Below are 23,891 nucleotides of genomic sequence, written 5' to 3' on the forward strand. Positions count from 1 at the left end.
GAAGTTCCGGTTGAAATTGATTTTCGGTAGCCGCCGCTGGCCTGTGGGCGATGACTAACGGGATCTATTAAACCGTGAGTGAGTGAGTTTAGGCTTACGCCGCGCTCTGCTTATATTCGAAGCTATATGGCAGCCCGGTCTGTAATAATCGAGTCTGGGACCAGACAATCCAGTGATCAACAACATGAGCATCAATCTGCGCAATTGGGAACCGATGACATGTCAACCAAGTCAGCGAGCCTCCGACCACCCCATCCCGTTAGTCGCCTCTACGACAAGCAGGGGTTACTGAATATTACATTTCGAATCCGGAGACGGCTTCACGAGGTGACGTTAACCAGCTTGACGCTGAAATTGGCCTTAAGTGGTTCACTCCGTCGCGCGTGAAGACCCAGGTTTAATTCCCACATGGGTGCAATGTGAAGTCTATTTCTTTGAATATTTAAGCAAAGCGGCGTAAACCTAAACACACTCCCCTCACTATTGCTGGAACAATATTGTTTCATCACTGTGTTTTAACCAATAATCCAATTTCTAACAATGTAGTGCTATCCTAATGTAATCCGTAGACGTGGTGTATGCTGGTTTTAAAGGCTCTTGGGAGTCAAGAGACGAATCTAAGATGCTAGCAATCGAACTCTCTAGAAGATTCATAGATCAATAGACAAATTTCAACAACTGTCCACTAAGAAATCATAAAGAAGATATGACAGTCACGAAAACTCTGTGGTTCTAGATTACAGCGGAGGAGGACGGTTTTATTGAACCATTTTAGCAATATTCCAGCAATGTCATTGCGGAAGTGACAAAAGAAATGGGCTTCACACGTTGCACTCCATGTGAGGAATCGCAAGGACGGGATTAGATGATAGCTTAATTGGTGACAATTGTATGAACTGACCAATTGTGAAATATTGATCTCAAATCATTCATAGGCCCTAGGAAATATTTTCGCGTAGTCAAACCTATGCGATTAATGCACGCCAATTATAATACGCAACAAAAAATAATATATACACTGTTCTAGGTCAAGCGTCACACTCATATATACACTCCGTTTTAGGTCAAGCGTCATACACTATATATATAATTCCATGGAATAAGGCTGTACACTCAGAGAGTACACTTGTTTTAGGTCAAGGTCATACACCTATATAGCACTGTTTTATATCAAGCGTCATACATTCATATACACAGTTGTAGGTTAAGCGTCATACACTCATATATAATCTGCTTTTAGGTCAAGGTCATACACCCAGTATAATTGGTTTATATCAGCGTCATACACTCCATATAAGGCACCATTTTAGTCGCCGTCATACAATTCATATTATGAATTGCTTTAGGTCAAGCTAGTCATACCTCATATACATCTGTTTTGTGGTCAAGGTCATACACCTGTTACATAAAGACTCATTTTAGGTCAAGGTCATACACTCATATACACTGTTTTAGGTCAAGCGTCATACACCGAAAGGGTGAACATACCATGATATTTGAAGAAGTCACTGTCACAAGACAGTTGGAGAAATGATAAATATAACTGACAAATACCTCAATTTGAAATTAAACGTATACGACTTTGAAGTGGATGACAACTTTTAAGGGCGGGGAGTAGAGACGTTTTGAGGATTTTACCAATGGTCCATCCTAATTCCCACCAGAATTTGCCCAACAAGCTTACTAATTGCCGTTCTGCCGGGCAAAGAGGTCGGCCACCAGAACAACAGTCTGCACAAAGCCGCACTTTCACAAGAATTGTCTATCCTATGTCCCCAGCCCTGACGTTGAACCCTGCCTGCCTGCCCACCAGTCCTGGACCACCTGGTGGCCTGGGTCTCAGTCCCCACAGTGGGCTGATCTCAAACAAACAACAAACCCCGCCTTGACGGCCGAACAGCATTCACAAAGGTCTGCCTGATAATATTTGTTAGGTGAATTCTTGCCCTTTCTTCAGGTCAACTAGGAGAAATATTCATTTCTTGAGCAAGGTCAACTATTACACTGTTCTTTCATGAATAGTGGGCATGGGTCATTTCTATTTTAGTAGTGTGCTAATTAATCGAGCGTTAAATGAAATGAGGCGCTTCCTGTGTGGATTGGCCTTAGAGAATATCTGTCCTCCGTATCTAGGACAACTACCTCGATTTCCAAGATAATCAATATTAAAATCACCTGTAATTACAGTTCTAAAGACTTGAAAATCGGTATGGATCACTCTCCATTTGTCTTTTAGACAGGATGATAGCCAGCCTACAAGTACTCGCACGCTAGGCCAAAACAAAATGCTTCTATGAATAAAATATAATAATGCAATGTGATTTTTATGATAATTTCGCAAGCATATGTTGAACATTGCGAACCAATGCTCATCTTGGGACCATGCATTCTAAACACACACAATACAATACCACACACACACACACAATAATAATAATAATATCATCATTATTGCACAATATTGCCATATATACATAGTAATATTTGTATGTTAATATCCAGCTCAAGTTGCTCAAAAGCGCGTTGTTTTTCCCTCGATCATTGCATATCAATCTGAACGGGGCACGCTAACAAGCCTTTGAAGTGTTACCTATGAGGGCTTTCGTGAATTTTAAAGGATGTCAGTCCTGATGATGCTGACATCAGCTTTATTAAAAGCACATTCTCAACAAATATCAATGACTTGGCGGTTCGTTGTGTTATAGACAGCCACACACTCTTTATTCATATAAATAACACGTATGATATGATGAAATGGCACATATATCACTGGAGCCATGTTCTTAACGCATTGCTTCCTGCCATGTCACATGACCACGAAGAATTAATCTTTCAGCGTTCATCTCTTGTCTGAATGTGACTGACGGACTGGGGAGACGTTGCCGGGTTGACGTACGTTGTATCCTTAATCACGTAGATCGTTGTCATGGATTTGACACGAATATTATAGACTGCAGGTGTTTATCTGAACATTAGTAGAGGCAGCTTTAAGCTCCAACACAAATACAGCAAGCGAGAACTGGTGCTGATGAAGACGACATACATCCAGCCAAATAATCAAACAGTTTATATTTCAGCTTGCCAACATGATCTCAATAACATCTTTCTTCCGCCTTCTAATTACTTCTTCAATTACTTTATATTACTTCGCTGCGAATAGGCCTGCGATACAGGAACTGCGGATGTCCCTGAAATTACGTCCACCCTGAGATTGCCTCAATAATTAACTCACTCATTCATTCACTCATGCCATTGCCGTATTATAATTTTCCCAGACATCCGGCATAGATCATGTCTCGGCCTGATTACACCAAACAGGCGTTCAGTCAATGTTCGTATAGATTCACCCGGCCCCTTTCCCAGAACGATCATTGTGCTTCCATGTCATAAAACCCATGTTAGTTATTTAAGTTATGGTCGTCTTAGTACGGGGAACGCTGTCTGAATAAGGTCTAGCCAGGTATTCCCAGCAGACATCTGCTGCCAGTTGATAGTCCCCAAAAATAAGGCGATTTGGTAACATAACGGGGTCATGTTACAGGCGTACATTCCATTTTAAAATAAATAACGAACAAACCCATTTATCTAATTATATCGTATCCGGAATATCTATTTTTCAGTATATTTTATTCATTCATTTTCAACCGGGGCACATTGTCAATAGGACGTACTTCTACCAGAGATACACATTTTGGTTGTACATCAACATATGATTAATCACATTCATTTGCCTACATAAACTTTTCGAAATACTTCACCTTCATTGATGGCTGACATGTGAAGATTTAGATTTGTACTGTTGAATTTTAGATGATCTACCAAAGCACATGTTGGGTGAAATATACCCTTTCGCACTGGAATTATTAGGTGTCTTTTTCATGAATAAAATCACAGCGCACCTAAAGGTCGACAAAAGTTGTCCAGTTGTTTGATATGTTCCCATGTCCCATTTTTGTGCAGTTCTGCCTGATATATCCTTTCAAACAATGGGGATCTTGATGATTTAGAGAATTTTCGGTCACGTTTACTTTTGAAACTATACAAGGTCCCAGGACCGTTCAGGAAGATGAATTGCGCCATTTCAGTAAAGAGTGGAACTGTCGGTATTCCCAAACACTTCATCCGCCATCTTCTTTGTTAGCGGGAAGAAGGATTGCAGCCGTCGGTGACGCGCCGATATATTTATCGGTAATCGTAAAGACTATTATTCTTCCTCCGAAAGGTATAATCCATTGCAGTTGAATCGTCATCGCTACAGCAATATATAGCATTATCACAAACCCTGGTATTCCAAATGAGAAATGGCAAACCATAACAAGTAGTATTTATTACATGTAGAAACAGATTCCATTGACACCAGATGTTTGCAAACGTATAAGCATTAGTCCGTTTAGTGAGCAGTTCCTGATGATCGAAAGAATTGAAAATCGATCGAAAGAATAGATTAAAATGATGATCGATTGTAAAATTATATGTTTGATTTTCTAATTTACTTGGTTTGTTGTGAGTAGCACTCGAATGAAGTAAAACTAACCATCACATTTGAGGAATATTCACGAACAAACATAGCTCAACAGCGTAAAGCTATGCACACAAATTTTAATCACTTTCATTTATTAATTACACCTGTTAGTTCTTTGAGTGCATTGCAGACAGCATGAGTAATAAAACCCATTAATTAGAAAATACCGGAAAACCCTAAAATTGGTGATTACATTAAAATGTATATATTTCGATTATAATCGTTAATCATTCACCACAATCCTCCCGGATAATCGATAGTGGATTTGGTTTCCGATTCCAAACACTAGTCCTGGTCACTTGTTTGTTCCTGTCAGTTTACATACCCTCAATAAAGCATTATGTTTGTTGTGATAGCAGCATTCTACGAGGACGAAGGCCGGTACACAAACCACACTTAACGCAAGACCATCCCGTGACAATGATAGGACGCTGATTTATTCTAAAATTTTATATCTTTTCTTGTGTACAAGTGCAGAGAGATTCTGCTGTAGCAGAGAACAAAAGCTCAAACGGTTAATCAACATTAAGGGGCGTGATTGATATGCAGTGGTTAACCGCTTCTGAACTGGAAACAATGTCTTGTGGTATTTGGTTATGAGAATTCCTTCCGGTAGGACAGGACATAGCTTACCCTTTTCGCGAACACTCGGTGACATCACTGATGGCTATTCTATGCACTTTCAATAGCTAATTTTCTTTTCACACCCGAATTTGTTTCGAGGATAGACTGTACCGATGTTGTATACAAAGACGGTAACGTTGGTCTTCAATGCTTTCTGACGAGCAGAGCGAGGAGTTAATTCACCTGGCTTGACGATTCTGGATCATTCTGGCGCTACAGACAGGTATAGACCTTCATTAAACGGACGGTGAGAGTAATCATACGATTTGTGTTATAGGCATCTTTCCCAACAGGAACATGGGCAGCCAATTGGGTTTTCATCGCTGATTGTTGACAAATGATGTTTGGTAATTTTGACAACAATCTGGAAATGTTGTGCATTTAATGCCATTTGTTCATTGGGAACAGTCATCTCTAAATGCGAGCGGGTACATAATCAAAACATGCCCCTCTGCTAAGAAAAATATCAACCATCGACGAACGCCAGTCACCAACGAGCACCAGTTTCATTATAACCATAATAGAAGCCCGCTTTGCACCCCGTGAGCTGACTGGGATTTCCAGAACCTGCCGAAGAATTCCTCTATTCACAGCAATTGTTCTCAGGTTGGTTCTGGCAAGGAATCTGTGCCGCTTCATAAACTATCAATACCGTGATATTAACAGCTGCGACTATAGACTCCATTACACCGATGTACGGGGTGTCTCTACACATTGTTTATTTCATTTGATGTTTAACGGCGATTAACAACGTTCCGCTATGAGGAAAGCTGGGTCTGAACAGTGTGTGGACCAGGACAATTCTATGATGGACATCATCAGCACCGGATCTGCAATAGGTGAGGAGTGAGCTTTAGTTTACGCCGCCCCTCAGCAAAGATTCCAGTAGGGCTTAAATAATTCCAGCTCCGGACCAGACAACCCAGTGATCAGCATGAGCATCTACGCAATTGGGATACGATGACATGTTTTAACCAAGTCAACGAGCTCGACCCATCCCGATCCCGTTAGTCGCCTTTACGACAAGCATGAATATTTAATCGAACCGATTCAGGGACAGGCATCGACTCAATGCATTGGGGTAATTTTGAACAGCCAGGCATGTGTTGCTGAAGACCGATTCTGACCTGGATACTGCGGTTGATATCTATTTACCGCTTGACTCGCATAGATGCAGGCTAATGTTTGTGACAAGTAGGCGGGCAGGGACCCAGACGAACACACTTGGTTGTTACAGGTAGATTGGCAATGAAGCACGTGCAATACATATGACCGTGACGTGAACTCAATACCGCTTCTGTTTAACACGTGTCTCACAGAGCGATTTTGTTCAGCAAGACACCATCTCGATGAGCCACCTTTGAATGTTTGCAGATTTTATGGCAATTTAACATGTCCAAGGTTGGTAAGCATGGGCAACGGTTCATTCTCGCAAGGGATAGCCTACAATGTTAATTTTATATGGAAAGACGTGTGCAACCAAAGTAGAGACGAGGTCAAAAGTAGCCTTGCTACTGGTCTTTCCGGCAACTTAAAACTGGCGAAGTGAGGGCGAGTGTTTCTACTTTATTAGTCCAACCAAGTTGAATCCAACTAACGATGATTGATCAGATCCAGACCGCCTACTCTAGATATGATATATGATACGGCAGCAAAGCCAATTGTATTACCAGTGGGTTCAAAGGAAAATTTTTCGAACAAATTCGAAAGACGTGGGCGAGGTGGCGAAAACGCAGTCAAATCGTAAGGTTTTAATGGAACGAAAAGACATCGTTGTAGCGCATGCAATACTTTACGTGCAATAAAAAAATGCCGAGATGGAATTGAACAACTATCTTTATCGATGAAACATGGTTGCATGCACACCACATGGTCCCAAAATACGGCAGATTGATGGTGAGATTGTGATAGAACAGTCATCCGGTACCGGACCTCGGCTTATTGTTGTTCATGCAGCATCCGAAACGGGTTCAGTACGAAATGCTTCTACTTGCATTTGACTCAAAGCCAAATCAGCAGATTATCATGACGAGATGAATTTTGATAATTTTCCAAATGGCTGCAGGAAAAAATCTGATCTCACACAATCCAATCTCCACTCCGTCATTGTTATGATAATGCGCCATGCCACAGCAAGCAAGTGGACAAATGTCCAACAACGGCTACGAAAGATGACATCAAAGCTAGTTACAAAGACAATACATTTGGCGATTAAATACCAAAATCCGAACTGTTGTGTTCGGCAAAATCCAACGAGATGGGCCCTGTCTATAGAGCAGACACTATGTTGAAACAACATGGCCATGATGTACTAATACGCCTCCTTACCACGCAGAACTGAACCCAACTGAGTTGACGGCCAATGTCGCGGCTAATAAACTTGCACTTCACAAAAAAACTTTGCGCTGCCATAAACGAGAATATTCGCAATCGGTGCCAAGGAATGGTCCGAATGGGATAGAAACATGCTAAACCATTGAAAATACAATGGGCAACCGGAAACCGCAGAAGAAAAGAAATTGACAGAACGTGATCGAAGTAGGATCAGCAAGTATTCAGACACCGATAATGATTCAAAGCATTGACTATAATCGAAGCACGCCCCTGAATCAGTAATTCCATAAATGGCTATATTCGGTATTTGACCCTGTGGGAGGGGCACCTGAATATATGCCGATAATACATCCAAACATATAAATGTTCTTTTCTCTAGCAGTTGTGTAGGGTGTTTTGCACATTGCTATATATGTCTTGAATCAGTTTCTAAAGGAACTAGCTGTACAATATTTACTAGTATGATATAACAATGAAAAACACGATTCCGCATCGAGGAAATGGAACTTTTCAAAGCGGACCTGTTTCATTTTTTCGTAAATGGAATGTTCTGGGTGGGTCCCTATAAATTGGGGTCATTTGTCCGGTCGTGGCTCATCTAATAGTAGTATATCAGTATGTACCCATGCCCAGCTGACCTACTAATGAATCAGTATCTTCTACATATACCGCCATAAATTGCATACTGAGAATGTCCTTTAAAACTTAAGCAAACAAATATGCGATGAGCACGATCTTTAAAGCGCAAAGTTCTTGGCTTATTACTAAATTATTTTATTGATCATCACGCACCCGTCTCAATCTCATCAATCCCGTCCTTGTCTCGTGAAGGCGCAGACTAGGTAAAGTTGTAGATGCCTTTGGTTTCTTCGCAGATCCAGGCATTCGTGCTGGGTCCAGGGCATCAATTTGCACAAAACTCAACTCTGACAGTTGAAACAAGAACATTGCATCACAAAATGGTTTGGGATTTAATGACTAACACGTGTTTATAATTCACCTATTCATATCGACAGAGACGTTTATTCTGGAACTAATAGGTGTTTACCATTTCCCCGACTAATCCTGTTCCGCACCGATATTCATTAAGGACGGAGAGCGCCCGCTGGTCTTGTGGGTAGGTATCAGCCATGTACTTCTCCAATACGTAGGTGAGAGCGTAGTCCCAACCGTATGTTTTCTGTAGGACAAAGATGACATAAGAGTAACCATTGGAAGAAGTACTATCATGAAAACATGGCAGTGAAACGAAGCTTTTTGTGGAGGTAACTGAGGAACAAGATAGATATCAAGCATATGACCAAGCTGCTGTTGCTGAGTTCTGAAAGCTGAAATGTTTTTCACATTTTGTGGCTGGGATTTTCATTAGATTCTTGGCTATCCATTAGTTGGCCATCATGCCCAATTATCCCAACAGAAATTGGACAAAATGTGCACACGCACTGCTCAAAGTCCTCCAGCAAACCTTAACTGGAAAGAGGACACACTCAGAGCATAATTTCCTGACTGGTTAATTTCTCGATTCCGCCATATTGGCTTGATTTTAATTTGCTTTATCGGAAACTCCCTTTCTCCTCTTTTTTTCTTCTCAGCCTCAAATATCACTTTTTTTCAAGCATATTTTTCAGCAAAATAATTTCTGCAGCCAATGCTTCTCTGACACATTCTTGTTTTCTTTAAAGTCTCAAAGATCACCATATTGGTCTGCATTGATGATCGCAAACTAAAACCAAACTTTCTTCCTCATCCTGGTAAGTGATCAAAATATTCTGACATCGGTCTGAAGCATACCCGACGCTATGTGTAATATTTCGGCCAAGTTCAAACTTCTGAGGAAAGAGACTTTTTGTAGCGATTCTGGCTTGTATCTACACTAAAACACGAATGTGATTGATGATATCACACACAACAAGACTGTTAACCATCAATTCTCCAAATTTTTGGTAATGAGTGAAGAGAGAAAGTTCCACTCTAAAAATAGAAACCAATACACTAGCAACAAATGCTTAGGTAAGCACATTTGGACTATCAAAATTAGTTGATTACAAATCAATACAAATTTACTACAGAATATAACAGGGCCAGCATTCAGCAGAGTACAATTACTATAGCAGTATGACATACAATAGCTCTGATAATATCTGCTTCGACAGACTTGACAGCGACACAACAATCCATACCGGAAGATCGCATATGATAAAGAACTTGTCATCCATATAGACAGACAGATTTATTTGTAGAGTGGCCAGAGGCCAGTAGTACAGTGACATTTTGACATCGCGTTCTTTTGGAGCGCAGGCATGAGAAGTACACTGAGACGAGCAAGTATCATAAAACGTTGCGAATTTTGGTTACAAAGAAAATAGTGCAAAATAATATTTGCATTAGTGTTAAGTAAGCCTACAAACCCCTCTATGTTGGGATTTACACAATAATATTGTGGTATGCGCACCTGATGCGTAAATCAGGAAAAACAGTACATTGTAACCAGAACGCGGTATCGCATCCTGGACAAGATTATTTACCAATGAGCGCACAGCGAAGAACTGATATCATCATCTTTGGATCTTCTATAGGTTTTGTACATTCCAGTTTACTGATGCCATATTCAAATTTTGTAAAGAGATCTGCGGAGTTGCATAGAGGATAATACTTCTAGATATGTTTCATGGACAATGTCATGTTTTAAATAGTGAATATGCATACAAACATTTGGAGCTTGCAATATCGGATGACCATTCTTGGTAATATATATATCTCTACAGCAAGTTGTTTGAATAGCTTTAAGAACATATAAGGATCTCCAACTGTTTGGTGGATCCATACGTAATGCATAACCGTATTGAAACAACGATATGTTCTAACTGGAAGAAGTCCAGTTAGTATCTCCATTATCATCTAGATTTTTCTTATAATATTATAGCAACGTTTAGAGTGTCTTGTGGCTGGCTGGCTAAGTAGTCGTAACGCTAGCATGATATAACTCTTGTTTTATAATCACGACTTGGAGTGGATATCTTCCACATTCCGCTAAAACAGCTTTTTATTAGAGAGCGATAACCAACTCCCAGGACAGATTGCAAAACCTTAGGGAGTGGGCTTTTCAATGTTATGACGATACATTGTTCCCCAAATTTCTGAGCCGTAGAGCAAGATTGGTTGAATTTTGCCATCAAAAAATCTTAAGGCATGTATCTTGGGGAAGAGATTTAAATCGAGCTGTATATAAATTTTTGATAGGATATAACGCCTTCTCGGCTTGTTTACACAGAACCTCACAAGCTCTTGAAAACAGGTTCCGGCATGAAAAACACTATTCCGAGATATTTGTAATACAGGGAAACAGATTCCAGTCTTTCAGAGCCAATAAACCATTTTTTCATTTTGAAAGTCCACCACCTTTTTAAATACAACAATCTTAGTCTTTTCGGTATTAATCGACAGTCCCCATTTTTTGCAATATGATTTAAGAACATCTATTTTCTTCTGCAAGTTTATGACACTATCTCCAACATGGCGACGTCGTCCGCAAATAATAAGATAGATAATGCATCTACAGTTTCATCAATGAATGCACCACTGTATTCGCTATTCACAATATCGTTTACGATTATTCTCTATATATGGAATAAATAAACGGGAGACAGTATACAACCCCTGTCGGACTCCGGCTGTTTCGACTTAAATACATCAGTCATAGTCTGCTTAATGTATCTCACAGCTGCTCACATTCGAATACATATTGCGAAGCAGAGAGGTTATTTTAGCATGTAAACCATTATTGCAGAAAGAACATATATTAATTTATTCCTATCAACAGTGTCGAAGGCTTTTTTGAAGTCTACTGAAATATACAGTAGAATTTGCCACTTCTTTTTTTTTTCTTATGTATTTATGAATTATTGAGTTAGTATGAATATCTGGTCAATTGTACTGCAACTGTTCTGAAGCCAGCTTGTGGACTCAGAGAGTAGTTCTCTTGGTTGATATCCAGGATTTTATATACGCGTGTCAAGTATTGATGTAAAAACTTTACTGATAATGTCTAGAAGCGCCTATTCCCCTATAATTATTAGGGTCATCTCTATTTCCTGTCTTGTGCAACGGGACTATAATGCCTAAATGCCAAACTTTCTGGCATTTCCCTGTATTAAGAATTTCATTGAAAAAGACGTTTATAGAAAGGTGACAATACATGACACGTAGCTTTGATAGCCTCCGCCGGGATACCATCTGGCCCCTGGATTTACCGTTTTTCAAGTTATGAACTGATTTTCTAATTCTTCTTCCTCCGTAATTTCATCACACAACATATGGTCACAGTCTCTTTACATTGGTCGCAATTTGTGACATCATGGTTATCGATAAAGCAAGTTTTACATCATCATCAAAGTAGGATTTTATGGTCGTCGTACATGGGTAAATGAGCAGTGAACTGAAATATTCAAACCGTGTTATCAGCTGATATGTTACAACAACTGCGCTCTTCGATTCGCTGTGTTTTAATACCAATAGCCTTCCAAAAGTCTTTACATATATTGCTTCTTTGCTGCATCTAAGATTTCATTTTCTAATATCTGTTCTCATATACCGCTTTTTGTGGTTGCATAGGTTTTAAAGTTCTTGCTTTGCATCGAGATACTCGGTGCAATGCACAGGATCGGCTGTCGCTCTAAATCTATCGAGAAGTGTATACTTTCTGCGTTTTTAAAATTTCCTCACATTCTTTGTCAAACCATTTAGGGTTGTGTCTGTCTCGTGCTGGTCTGTGGGTCTTGGGTGCGGGAGTGTTGGGTATCAGTTAGGAGAAAACAGTGTCTGAAAAGGTCGAAGCAAGCCCATGTTACGGTTTTATTAATGTCCTTTATGGATATTGTTATCAAAGTTCTGTGTGAAAGTATCAATGGAACTGCACATAATATCCACAAACTCACCGAGCTGCTCCGGTCTCCACGCGTACCTGTCGAATGCATGTGACTGAGTATGAGTGTGTGTTGCACGATGAGACCAGCTGGCGGGTCACGTGACAACAACAGGCTTTCTACTGTAATCGGGAGAGTGGTCAGGACTCTGTTCTTGTGATTATTTCCAAAGATCTTTATAAAAACATATATAAATCTGTGGGCTGCAATACAATAGTCTACCACGCTGTTACCTTGTCGCCCAATAAATGTAAGTCCCCTATTTATCTTGTCATCTATATATATATAAAAGTATCTTGCCTTTATTTGTAGCAGTGATAACAGTAATCAAGTCGGTGATAAATACTGGTTACCTAGCAACAACGGTAGTAATGTATATTAGCTTCCCACAACAGCTGCTCTTGATGTAATGTAAAACGAATGAGGTGTCCGCTATATAATGTATACACATTCCATCAGGATCCCTAATGACACTTGAATTGAAAAGCATGAAAATATAAGAAATATACATTATGGATATGACTAATGAACTGTGTTTCTTTATTAGAAAAAGCTGTCGACGGTGTGCTACACGATATAGACAAAAGTGTATATTACATGTCAGAGGCCTTGTGCACGGCAGCAAAGTGATATGAAAGAGTGTGTTCTCCCTAATATGTTTAGCCAACAGTAGTTTGACCATGAATGTGAGCTACTAAACGATGTAAATGTTTAAACAATTTGAGGAGAAAAAAGGATAATAACTCTTACAGGAATACAATATTAGTAGAAATAAATATAACAGTGTATGCAGAGAAAAGAAAGCGAACTTTTTCAAAGGGAAGCAGGAAAAACTCGAACATTGTATACGCGATTCTAAACAGTTTTGGGCCACTCTTAAAGGGCTGAATACTAATTGTTATTCACGAAACAATATACCAATCGAGGATTGGTTTTCCCATTTCAAGGAACTATTTACAACCTCTACAGGGAACAAGGAGAGTTTTGTGCTACCTATGAATCAGATGAATTCGATAAGTCGTTTTGCCAGTTAACTTAAGAGATTCTTGATTCACCTATAACAAGAAATGAAATTTCAGAAAGTATTGCAAATTTAAAGTGCAATAAATCTGCCGGTGAAGATAACTTGATTCCTGAATTCTTTAAATATTCATCCGAAATCATTCTCCCCTACCTTGAAATTCTTTTTAACGTTATGCTTGAAAAGTCTTTCTTTCCAGAACAATGGACTCTGGGGATTGTAATTCCCTTGCACAAACAGGGATCTACCAACAATTATAGGGGTATAACTCTTTTGAGTGTTTTCAATAAGATTTTTACCAGTATTATACATAGACGTTTAGCATTTTGGGCCGATGCCGTTGATAAGATAGATGAAGCACAAGCCGGTTTCAGGCACGGGTACTCTTCAACTGATAATGTCTTCATTTTGCAGGAACTTGTGCAGAAATATGTAGCCCGAAAGGGAAAAAAATATATGCCATATTTGTAGTTTTTTACTTAAGCGTTCGACTCCGTTAACAGAAACATGCTGTGGTCCCTTTGTAAATCTCAAGGTATCAGTACTTAAATTGGTAAATTATTATACTGCATATACCACAACGTGAATGCTTGTGTTCGAAATAATAACAACCTATCTGATTCCTTCTGCTGTAAAATTGGGGTAGTAAGACAAGGATGTATACTCAGTCCATTTCTGTGTTCGTTCTTCGTCAACGAACTATCGCTACAAATATATGAACACTGTAACGAGGGCATCAATTACATCCAGAAACTATGAAACTTTTTCTACTCCTTTTTGCTGATGATACTTTTATGTTCGCGAGCTCAGTACCTGGACTTCAAAAGCTAATAAAGCAACTTGAGTACTATTGTAAACAATGGAAACCGAATGTCAATATCGATAAGACAAAGGTCATAGTTTTCATAAATGGAGTGGGGAAATTATCAAAACAGGAAAAATGGTTTTATAAAGGTGAAAGATTGGAGGTTGTAAGACGTTACAAATACTTGGGTGTACTCTTTACAAATCGACTAACTTGGTCATTGCACTGCAACAAAGCCGCACTACAGGCTAAAAAAGATTTTAATAGGCATTTTAAGAACCATAAGACCGCTTCCAAACATTAGCTTTGACACTAAGATTAGTCCTATTCTACTCTATGGTGCAGAAGTATGGGGCCAAGACATCTATGACACACTAGAGAAGGTACATCTATATGCGTGCAAAAGATTTTAGGAGTAAACTCTAAACACCCCAAATGTTACAGCGTTGATGGGGAATGTGGGAGATGCCCTATGTATATATTCAGTTACATATAAAAGTAATAATATATTGGATAAGAATTGCTTAAAATGCCAAGCACCAGATTCCCCAAAAATGTTATAACATGATGATGCTTTACGATGACAGAGGTAAAATAACTGGACCTCTGGTGTCAGAAAGATACTTCAGTCTTGCGGCTATGATTACATCTGAGAGAACAAAATGTAACAGCACCAGAGCATTTAATATATGATTTAACACAAAGGCTAAAAGATAAGTAGTATTTTCAAAAGTGGCACTTTTCACTATGTTTACACAATAAGTTAAACCATTACTCGTGTTTTAAATCATTCATTCTTACAGAAAAATATCTTCCAGACATTAATGTTAAAAATTCAGAACAGCACTAGCCCGTTTCAGGATGTAGTTCCCATGATCTTCTAATAGAAAAAGGTAGGCATTTAGGGATACCACGGGAAAAACGGAGGTGTGTAAAATATTGTACTTATCATCAGGTAGAAGATGAATATCATTTCTTGCTTGTTTGTCCATTGTATGCAAATCTCAGAAAAGAATACATAAATAAATGGTTCTACTTGAACACCCGAATAGACAAATTCTATACCCTCATGGCATCTCAAAATCAAACACCCACAATATATATATATATATATATATATATACCATGCCATGAATATGAGATCCTCTGCATTACAGATGTGATATTATTTACTATATATGCATTTATAGTGCACCCTCTGCTACTGTATGTTAAATGTACTATAGGCCTCACGGCCTCTTAATTACTGTAAATAAAGAGATTGATTGACTAATGATAGTGAAAATAAAAATAGCCAGTCTCTGTTTTATGTTTAAGGGGTTGTTTTTGTTTTTATTGATTTGTATTTCTTAGCTCTTATATAGTAACTTAAAGCACCCTTTATACATTTGAGCAGTGTTTTGCATGATGTGAAGAATTTTGAATGCGTCTATGTTATTATGATACGTATATGTGAATGATACATGGTTGTATATGTAAATTTCAAAAATGTTTCTCCGGCATTTTGTGCCAACAATCTTGTGAACTTTCGTTGTTCACGAACTGACAAGTGTGTATACTGACAAAACAATGTGAGAATGTTGTACATCCTCTTTGATAAAATGTATGTAGGAAATGTGGTTTAAACATTAAGACGAGGAAGAAGAAATGGGCGTCTATTGTACCTTCCATTTTGCTAGTTTGTTATTTAACTTTACCTATCCAGGTATTTTCTTTGAACCTGGAGTCCAAAACAAACTTATTTTGACAAGGCTGGAATTAAAATTTCAGGCATGTCAGCGATCTGATATCGTTAATTAGCAATTCTCTTCCACTAATGTACCTTCCCTGAATCAGTTATTTATTATTGATTTCTCACCTGGTTTTACGCGAACAAGTACGCGCTTTACTTGTGTTTGTGATGGGAGCTTCTGGCTGTATCAGAATACCCTCATCTTTTGGCGAACACATAGTACCATCACTATCCTAACATGGATTCCTTCGCCCATGGTACAGTCAGAATCTTACAACAAACTAATGACAAACGTGTTCTGTTTGCCATGCCACTCCATAGATATACAGTACATTACATAATCCGTATATATTACAACACCACCAGAGAGAGAAAGCAGCCTATATCTCAGCCTATAATACAGTTTCACTTTTGTCAAATATTTATCTCGGAAGTGGAATAGAACCATGACTCGCCCCTAACATGAAGTAACACATATCACATACCTCTTCATACTCGTCGGCGAAGTCGTTATACATGTCTGCTATTTGCTGCGGTGTCATTGTCTTCCGAAGATTGAAGTTCAACCTGGCATCTCTGTAACGATCCGACATTTTCTATCTGTCTTTTGAAATTCACCCCACTTTGATATGGTTACCTGCAGTGCAATGGACCAAAGAAATCTTGTATTTCTGTCGTTGATATCAATGCAGGATGAGGACGTTAGCTGGTCTTTTCCCTATGATTCTTAGGACCTGTAAACATGCGGTTCCTCAGCGTATAACAGAAGGATCAAGCACAAATGTGTTATAAATATGAATAATGTATTCATGTAGGTGTGATTATAAACCAGTCCGGGCTTTCATGAATACATGAATAAATTAACCCTGCAATTGAAAATATCATTTCTGAAGTGAGTATTAATTCTTTACAAAACAGATCAGACACAAAATAAATTTGTTTGATGTCACTGCACAACATATTTAAATGGTGTATAATCGTCAATGTCATTGCAGTAATTTAATATATTTAAACTCCACATTGAAAATGCTGCAATATGCGCTTATGAATCTAGTAATATACGACGTTGGAATACCTACAGAGGCAAAACCTGAATCTAATTATATAACATATTGCTGCCATAGTTTAATTCAAAGATTCTATCAGAATGCATTCGTATCTTTTTACACATTTGATATGGGCATGGTACTGTTATTGGTTTTATTTTTTGCGATCCAGGTTTTGCAGAATGGAGCTCAAATGAACTGATACCCATAAAATTGTTTTAAAGATATGTCGCCCTGGATAAATTACTATGCCATTACTTGCCTCTTGCCATTCTGTGGAGAATGGGGCGGAGGCCAGGGAGTAGTGTGATGGATTAAAGCGTTCAGCTCGTCACACCGAGACCCAGTGGGTACAATGTGTAGAGCCCATTATACCCCATTTTGCTGGAATGTGTGGCAAAAGCGTCAAGAAACTAAAACTGACTCACACTCTAGACAGTTCCAAAATTATACTGGAGTTAGTCTCTAGCTCTTGAGTCCCAAAGTTTTAAATGGTACACTGTTATATAGTCCATATATGCATAGGTGTATGGATTTTGTGTATTCATACGAACATTGAGAGGGAAATATTAAACTTATATTTGCGCTTTTGTGGATAACAACTAAAACATACACTTGAAACTGACTTTTTGAAAATGCTCGCCATACTAGCGATTAATAGAACAGTCCATATCAATTTTTTTGACACATAGAACAAGAAGAATGCAGATGCGGTGAGAGTTAAATTAATATATAGAATTGGTTCCTAGTTAGTCTAAGATAGGACGGCGAATAATAAACACTTACTCTAAACATAATCCCAACTTTACAAAATGTATCACTTCACACGTGAGGCGCAGTTGCATTGATATCAAGCACAAAGGGATAATATGAGAAAAATGGCTTATTCCTGCGGTTTTCATGAATAAATTTATCATATGCAAGATACATTATGTATATCAACAATACAAGAACTCTAACAGATCAAAGATTCGTGAAATAGTTCAGTCTATACACTCATGGGCCGGTGATCCTTGGGAAAAGGAGAAATTGAAAGAAGTAGTGGTAAAATCCTTCCCAAATTTCCAAGCCTTGGAATCATCATCTTTCCAATTTTGGATTTTTTGGAAGATGATATTTCAAATTTGAATTTTTGGAAATTACCATTTTTCTTGTGCGAGTGTTATGTGTTATTCGTATTATTTACGGACCTACCGCATGCCGCATCAGTTTCTCACTGTACATCCCGAGTTTCTCTCATAAAATGAGCACACAAAGAGAATCTTGGAGAGATGAGGAGACTGGACAGCTGTACTACCAGATGTTTGAAACCATGAGCCTCAACATTTGTTCATAGAAAACCATTTCTAAAGAGATAATAAATTCTGGATGCAACCTAGGTTAGTTGGCTGCTCTGTTCTTTAAAACCGCACTCAGAAACATTCCAGCTATATGACGGCTGTCTGTAAAAATAATCGAGTCTGGACCAGACAATCCAGTGATCAACAGCATGAGCATCGATCAATTGGGATACGATGACATGTGTTGACCAAATCAACGAGCCTGACCACCCAATCCCGGTAGTCGCCTCTTACGACAAGCATGAAGACCAATGAAGACCCTGAAGACCAATTCTAAGCCCCATCTTCACGGGTCTGTTTCTCAAAGACTTACAGAGACGTATTAGACAATATGGGTCACGCTATACCCTAACAATGCAGTTTACTTACCAGAACGAACAGCATGAACATATAAAGCATATAATGCATATAAAGCATTATTATTTCACTTTCTCATGAATATGTCAAAGCGCGCACCTGGATGTAGGAGCTCACAAAACAGGTAAAGCGAAATGAAAAGGATGTTCAATGTACATCTGTCGGTGTCATTTGACACATATGATCTAGTGCCGAGTTGTAACATATGTTATATTAGTAATCTTTCTAAGCGTCGTTGTTTGCTGTATTTGAGATCGGGTTCACGTGGATGTCTGGCTTAATTGAATGCAATCATGATGATGATGATGCACAACATTTACCGTCGTTGGTATTGGGGGAATACCAACACTCTGGCATCTGTATTTGGTTTTCATGAAACAGGTCCATTTTTTCAGTTTCGCCGGTAGCTTGCAGCGAAGCTATGGCTACTGGTAAAAACTGTCACCTGCATGTACCGATGGATGAAGCAGGCTTCCTTGTCTGAACAAGATAAAGACAGGGGCTGATTTTGTGACGTCACTACCCTGTGGAAAACTGAATGCATGAGGATGATGATGTTATTAACGAAAATTGTATTTTGAATTCTTTGTATGAGTAAATGTTGATTAACGGGTGAGAACTGAGGTCTTCAGTGACTCATGCTTGTCGTATGATGCGACTAACGGTCCCTGGACCACCTGGTAGATGGTCATCGTATTGCGAGATGTCAATCACTGGATCGTCTGGTCCAGACACAATAACATAGCTGAATACTGCTGTAAACAACAAATAAATGAATTTTAATTTTCACGTTAGTCAGCGCTAATAACACTTATATACGATGATATGTCAGCTGTTGAATGGTTGCGTCACTCTTCACACCAGGTTATAACATGCGATACATACTACCTCACGCCTACTTGTCTGAAACCTGTGGAATCCCTAGAAGGCATATTGTCACGTTTTCACACTGTCGCGTTGTCGCCATCACAAAACCAGTCACTGGCGCCCTTTGGATGACTGAACGAATATTCTTCAAAGCGCGACAATGCGACAAATGGCAAAATGTCGCCTTTGTGGCGTGTCACAGTTTGGTTAATTTTGCTTGTTTTGTGAGGGCGACAACGCGACAATGTCCCTTCTAGAGGATTCCATAGGAAGCCATCAACCGGTACAGTAGTCACTGATGAAGTCTTACGCTTGCTATGTCCACAGAAGCCGACCTTAGTGCTTTATTGATATGCAAGTTCAGTTCTTACTTACATCAAGATTGTCCAGACATACACCATGTGCACTGTCATCTAATCGAGCCTGTCCTATCAGGATAGTGGCGGTTTTTTCCGGATATCTGAATCTCCTCAGAAAGTAGAAAGTTGCCATTAATAAAATTTCAGGGAATTTTGATGCAATGGTCTGAATACATTGAAAACATTATTATATCAAGAATAATATATTCTTATTCAAGGTCATTATATATATGTCAGGGTAGAGACTGCGATCGGAGTCTCTACCAGTAGAGACTGCGATCGGAGTCTCTACTGGTAGAATCTCCGATCCTACTAGTTGAGATTGTAATCGTAGTCTCTACTGGGTGAATCGGAGATTCTACCAGTACATTTTCCAAGTCAACTGGTAGAAACTCCGATCCTACTAGTAGTAGAGGCTGCAATCGTCTTCAACTGGTAGAAAATCTGAGTGATCTGTGGGTAAACAACAAAGACACTTTTTCTGAACAGTACTATGCATTTCAACTGTTATTGTTTAATAACAACAGGTCCAAGTAAGGCAGGTCAGGTATTTAATCAGTTTGAGATTAACAGATTAAGACTGACTGAAACTGAGTAAACGATTATATTAATTAACTTAAGATAGGTTTGTTTAAACATATTATATATTTCTAAAGAAAACTGAATTGGTGAACAAGCATGTTGGCTTATTGTACCACTGCTCCAGGAACTACAGAATTGGTTTGTTGTTATAAGCTATAGGTGTCTTGGCATGTCGGCATTTTGGGAGGATAGGTGTAGGGCAATTCCCCACCAGGTCATTACCGCATCTGCCATATCCCCACCTGGTCATTTCCCCACCGTGTTTTTATAACAATTACTGATCATAAGTTTTGAAATACATCTGAATGAACTTCCTACTTTTTAACTGAGACTTTGATAACAAACATTTAACACCTCACTGTAAACAATATCAAAATAAAAAATAAAAATGGTTTGTAACACTGTATTTACATCATGAGACCAAGCAGCCAAATTTGGACTCCACTCAAAAAACAAATACAAAATTCCTCACTCCAAAACATGCTTAACAAATAAAGTTAACAAGATAACAATAAATAAGTTCAATTATAACTGGCAAATAATAGGAAAACATTATCCCCACTTATTATACTTGCTTGCATAAGCTTGCACTTGCTTGCATAGGTTATTCCATATAATCGTAGTCTCTACCAGTAGAGACTACGATTGCAATCTCTACTAGTAAGATCAGAGATTCTACCAGTAGAGGCTCTGATCGCAATCTCTACTGGTAGAGACTCCGATCGCAATCTCTACTTGTAGAATCTCCGATTCTACCAGATCGCAATCTCTACCCTGACATATACATGGCCATGAATCAAGCACTACCTGAATCCAAGGGAACTGTTATAATTTTGGTCCAAACAGCATACTAGAAAGCGTAGTGCTTCCGTGCTTCAAATAATCAGTAACACCAGGTAATTGGCCAACACATGATGTTTATCTCCTAAATGGACCACACCAAAATAATGGGGTTCGCAAACAAGTTCAAGCCATCAATGGTGAATGTGTCCAGCATATTGAGGAAGATATGCAAAGAGATGGAGGATATGTCGATCCATTTCATCTCACACGTGTGCAATGGGTAACAAATTGTGGGGGTGGTGTAGGCCAGGGTGACAGATTAACGTTTTTCTTTAGCATTCTATTTTCTTTAGAACCCGAACATAAGTTTCTATCTTCAATCAAAGCCAATCTATCGTCAGCCATATTTTCTTCACCATTCAGGCTAGTGATCAAATACTTCACTTCTTTGGCCATAAGCATACCCGATGTCAGGTTTGTAACGTTAGACCAAGACAAGTTCAGAATTTTGCAGCCAAGAAACTTGACTCTGTGTATCGACACCTTTGTGGCAGTGTTATGTTTCTGTAACAATGTACCCCATGTAAGAGATTGTATAAGTGGATAGTCATTGAGGGGCAGTGTTATGTTTTTGTAACAATGCACCCCATGTAAGAAAGATTGTATAAATGGATTGTCATTGAGGGCAGTGTTATGTTTTGTAACAATGTACCCCATGTAAGAGATTGTATCAGTGTGTCGTCATTGAGGGGCAGTGTTATGTTTTTGCAAAAATGTACCCCATGTAAGAGATTGTATCAGTGTGTCGTCATTGAGGGGGCAGTGTTATGTTTTGTAACAATGTACCCCATGTAAGAGATTGTATAAGTGTGTCGTCATTGAGGGGCAGTGTTATGTTTTGTAAAATGTACCCCATGTAAGAGATTGTATCAGTGTGTGTCGTCATTGAGGGCAGTGTTATGTTTTTGTAACAATGTTCCCCATGGAAGAGATTGTATAAGTGGGTCGTCATTGAGGGGCAGTGTTATGTTTTTGCAGCCATGTACCCCATGTAAGAGATTGTATCAGTGTGTCGTCATTGAGGGGCAGTGTTATTTTTTTGTAACAGTGTACCCCATGTAAGAGATTGTATAAGTGTGTCGTCAATGAGGGGCAGTGTTATGTTTTTGTAGCCATGTACCCCATGTAAGAAATTGTATAAGTGTTTCGTCATTGAGGGCCAGTGTTATATTTTTGTAACAATGTACCCCATGTAAGAGATTGTATAAGTGGATAGTCATTGAGGGGCAGTGTTATGTTTCTGTAACAATGCACCCCATGTAAGAGATTGTATAAATGGATTGTCATTGAGGGGCAGGGTTATGTTTTTGTTACAATGTACCTGTTGTGGCCAAAGTCAACTAATTACTCAAAAAGAGAGAATCATTTTTCGTTTCCTTAAGTTCCAAATTTGTATCATTCCCATTTCACTTAAGTTTCTAATTTAAATTCATATTTCATTTAAGATTCTATGTTTTTGATACACCAGTCTATAAGTTACCCTTCCATATCTGTTAAGGGGAGGTAAATGCCTTGGGCCATGTATATCATGCCATGTGCTCTCAGCATGCACATGCTCAAGTCACCAAGTCCACAAGCTATAGAGGTCTAAAACAATGGTAAGCCACCTACACATGTGACTCGGACATAAAGTGGTTACCTTAAATGCAATAATGCTTTATATATATAAATATATATATTTAGTATGTTAAGGTTGCAGTACTTCTGTGATATCTATTCTGAGCACAGTCACTTGTTTTCCCCATGTGTTGAGTATGTCACCATGTTAGCTCACCTTACCATACTTAACCTTTATGTTCATATGCTGTGGAGTTCCATTGAAGTGAAGCTGGTTAACATTGAATTTTCATATGTTAAAAGTAAGAGAGATTTTCATCTCTTTCAGTCAATCTGCATTTAACTGAACTTGTATCAAGAAATGTATCAAGAAATAAGAAGACAAGAATAAAGCATTAAAGAATCAAGCCACTTGGTTATTACAGTACCCCATGTAAGAGATTGTATAAATGGATTGTCATTGAGGGGCAGTGTTATGTTTTTGTAACAATGTACCCCATGTAAGAGATTGTATAAATGGATTGTCATTGAGGGGCAGTGTTATGTTTCTGTAACAATGTACCCCATGTAAGAGATTGTATAAATGGATTGTCATTGAGGGGCAGTGTTATGTTTTTGTAACAATGTACCCCATGTAAGAGATTGTATAAATGGATTGTCATTGAGGGGCAGTGTTATGTTTTTGTAACAATGTACCCTATGTAAGATATTCTATAAGTGAATAGTCATTGAGGGGCAGTGGTGTGCTAAAATTAGACAGAAAGTTGTGGAAGCTGCTATTGGATACTACAAACACGTGGCTTGTTGTAGAATTTTCTGTCACTTTATCATTGTGTATATACAGGGAAATAGCTATTGCCTCGCATCTCACATTACACCTCAAGCCACATGCAGAAAAGCTGGATAATTCAGCGGTGAAACAAAATAACAGCAAAGAAATGTTATCTAATTAACATTTGCATTATCGAATTTATTTGGTT

The 23,891-nt window shown here is 38.7% G+C and overlaps 2 long non-coding RNA genes across 2 annotated transcripts; one reads left to right on the plus strand and one right to left on the minus strand.

Annotated features, from left to right (window-relative positions):
- Nucleotides 1-4,672: 4,672 nt before the first annotated feature.
- LOC124273729 lies at nucleotides 4,673-13,818 on the minus strand. The gene is made up of 3 exons (XR_006897725.1): nucleotides 13,808-13,818; nucleotides 12,512-12,517; nucleotides 4,673-4,813 (listed from the first exon to the last, which is right to left on the minus strand). It is a non-coding gene; the product is annotated as an uncharacterized LOC124273729 (long non-coding RNA).
- A 9,047-nt stretch (nucleotides 13,819-22,865) lies between these two features.
- Nucleotides 22,866-23,576, plus strand: LOC124273731. The gene is made up of 2 exons (XR_006897726.1): nucleotides 22,866-22,952; nucleotides 23,240-23,576. It is a non-coding gene; the product is annotated as an uncharacterized LOC124273731 (long non-coding RNA).
- Nucleotides 23,577-23,891: the final 315 nt, after the last annotated feature.

Source organism: Haliotis rubra, unplaced genomic scaffold, assembly GCF_003918875.1.
Source record: "Haliotis rubra isolate DU_JTF1 unplaced genomic scaffold, ASM391887v1 Scf1832, whole genome shotgun sequence".
In the NCBI taxonomy this organism is placed as follows: Eukaryota; Metazoa; Mollusca; class Gastropoda; order Lepetellida; family Haliotidae; genus Haliotis; species Haliotis rubra.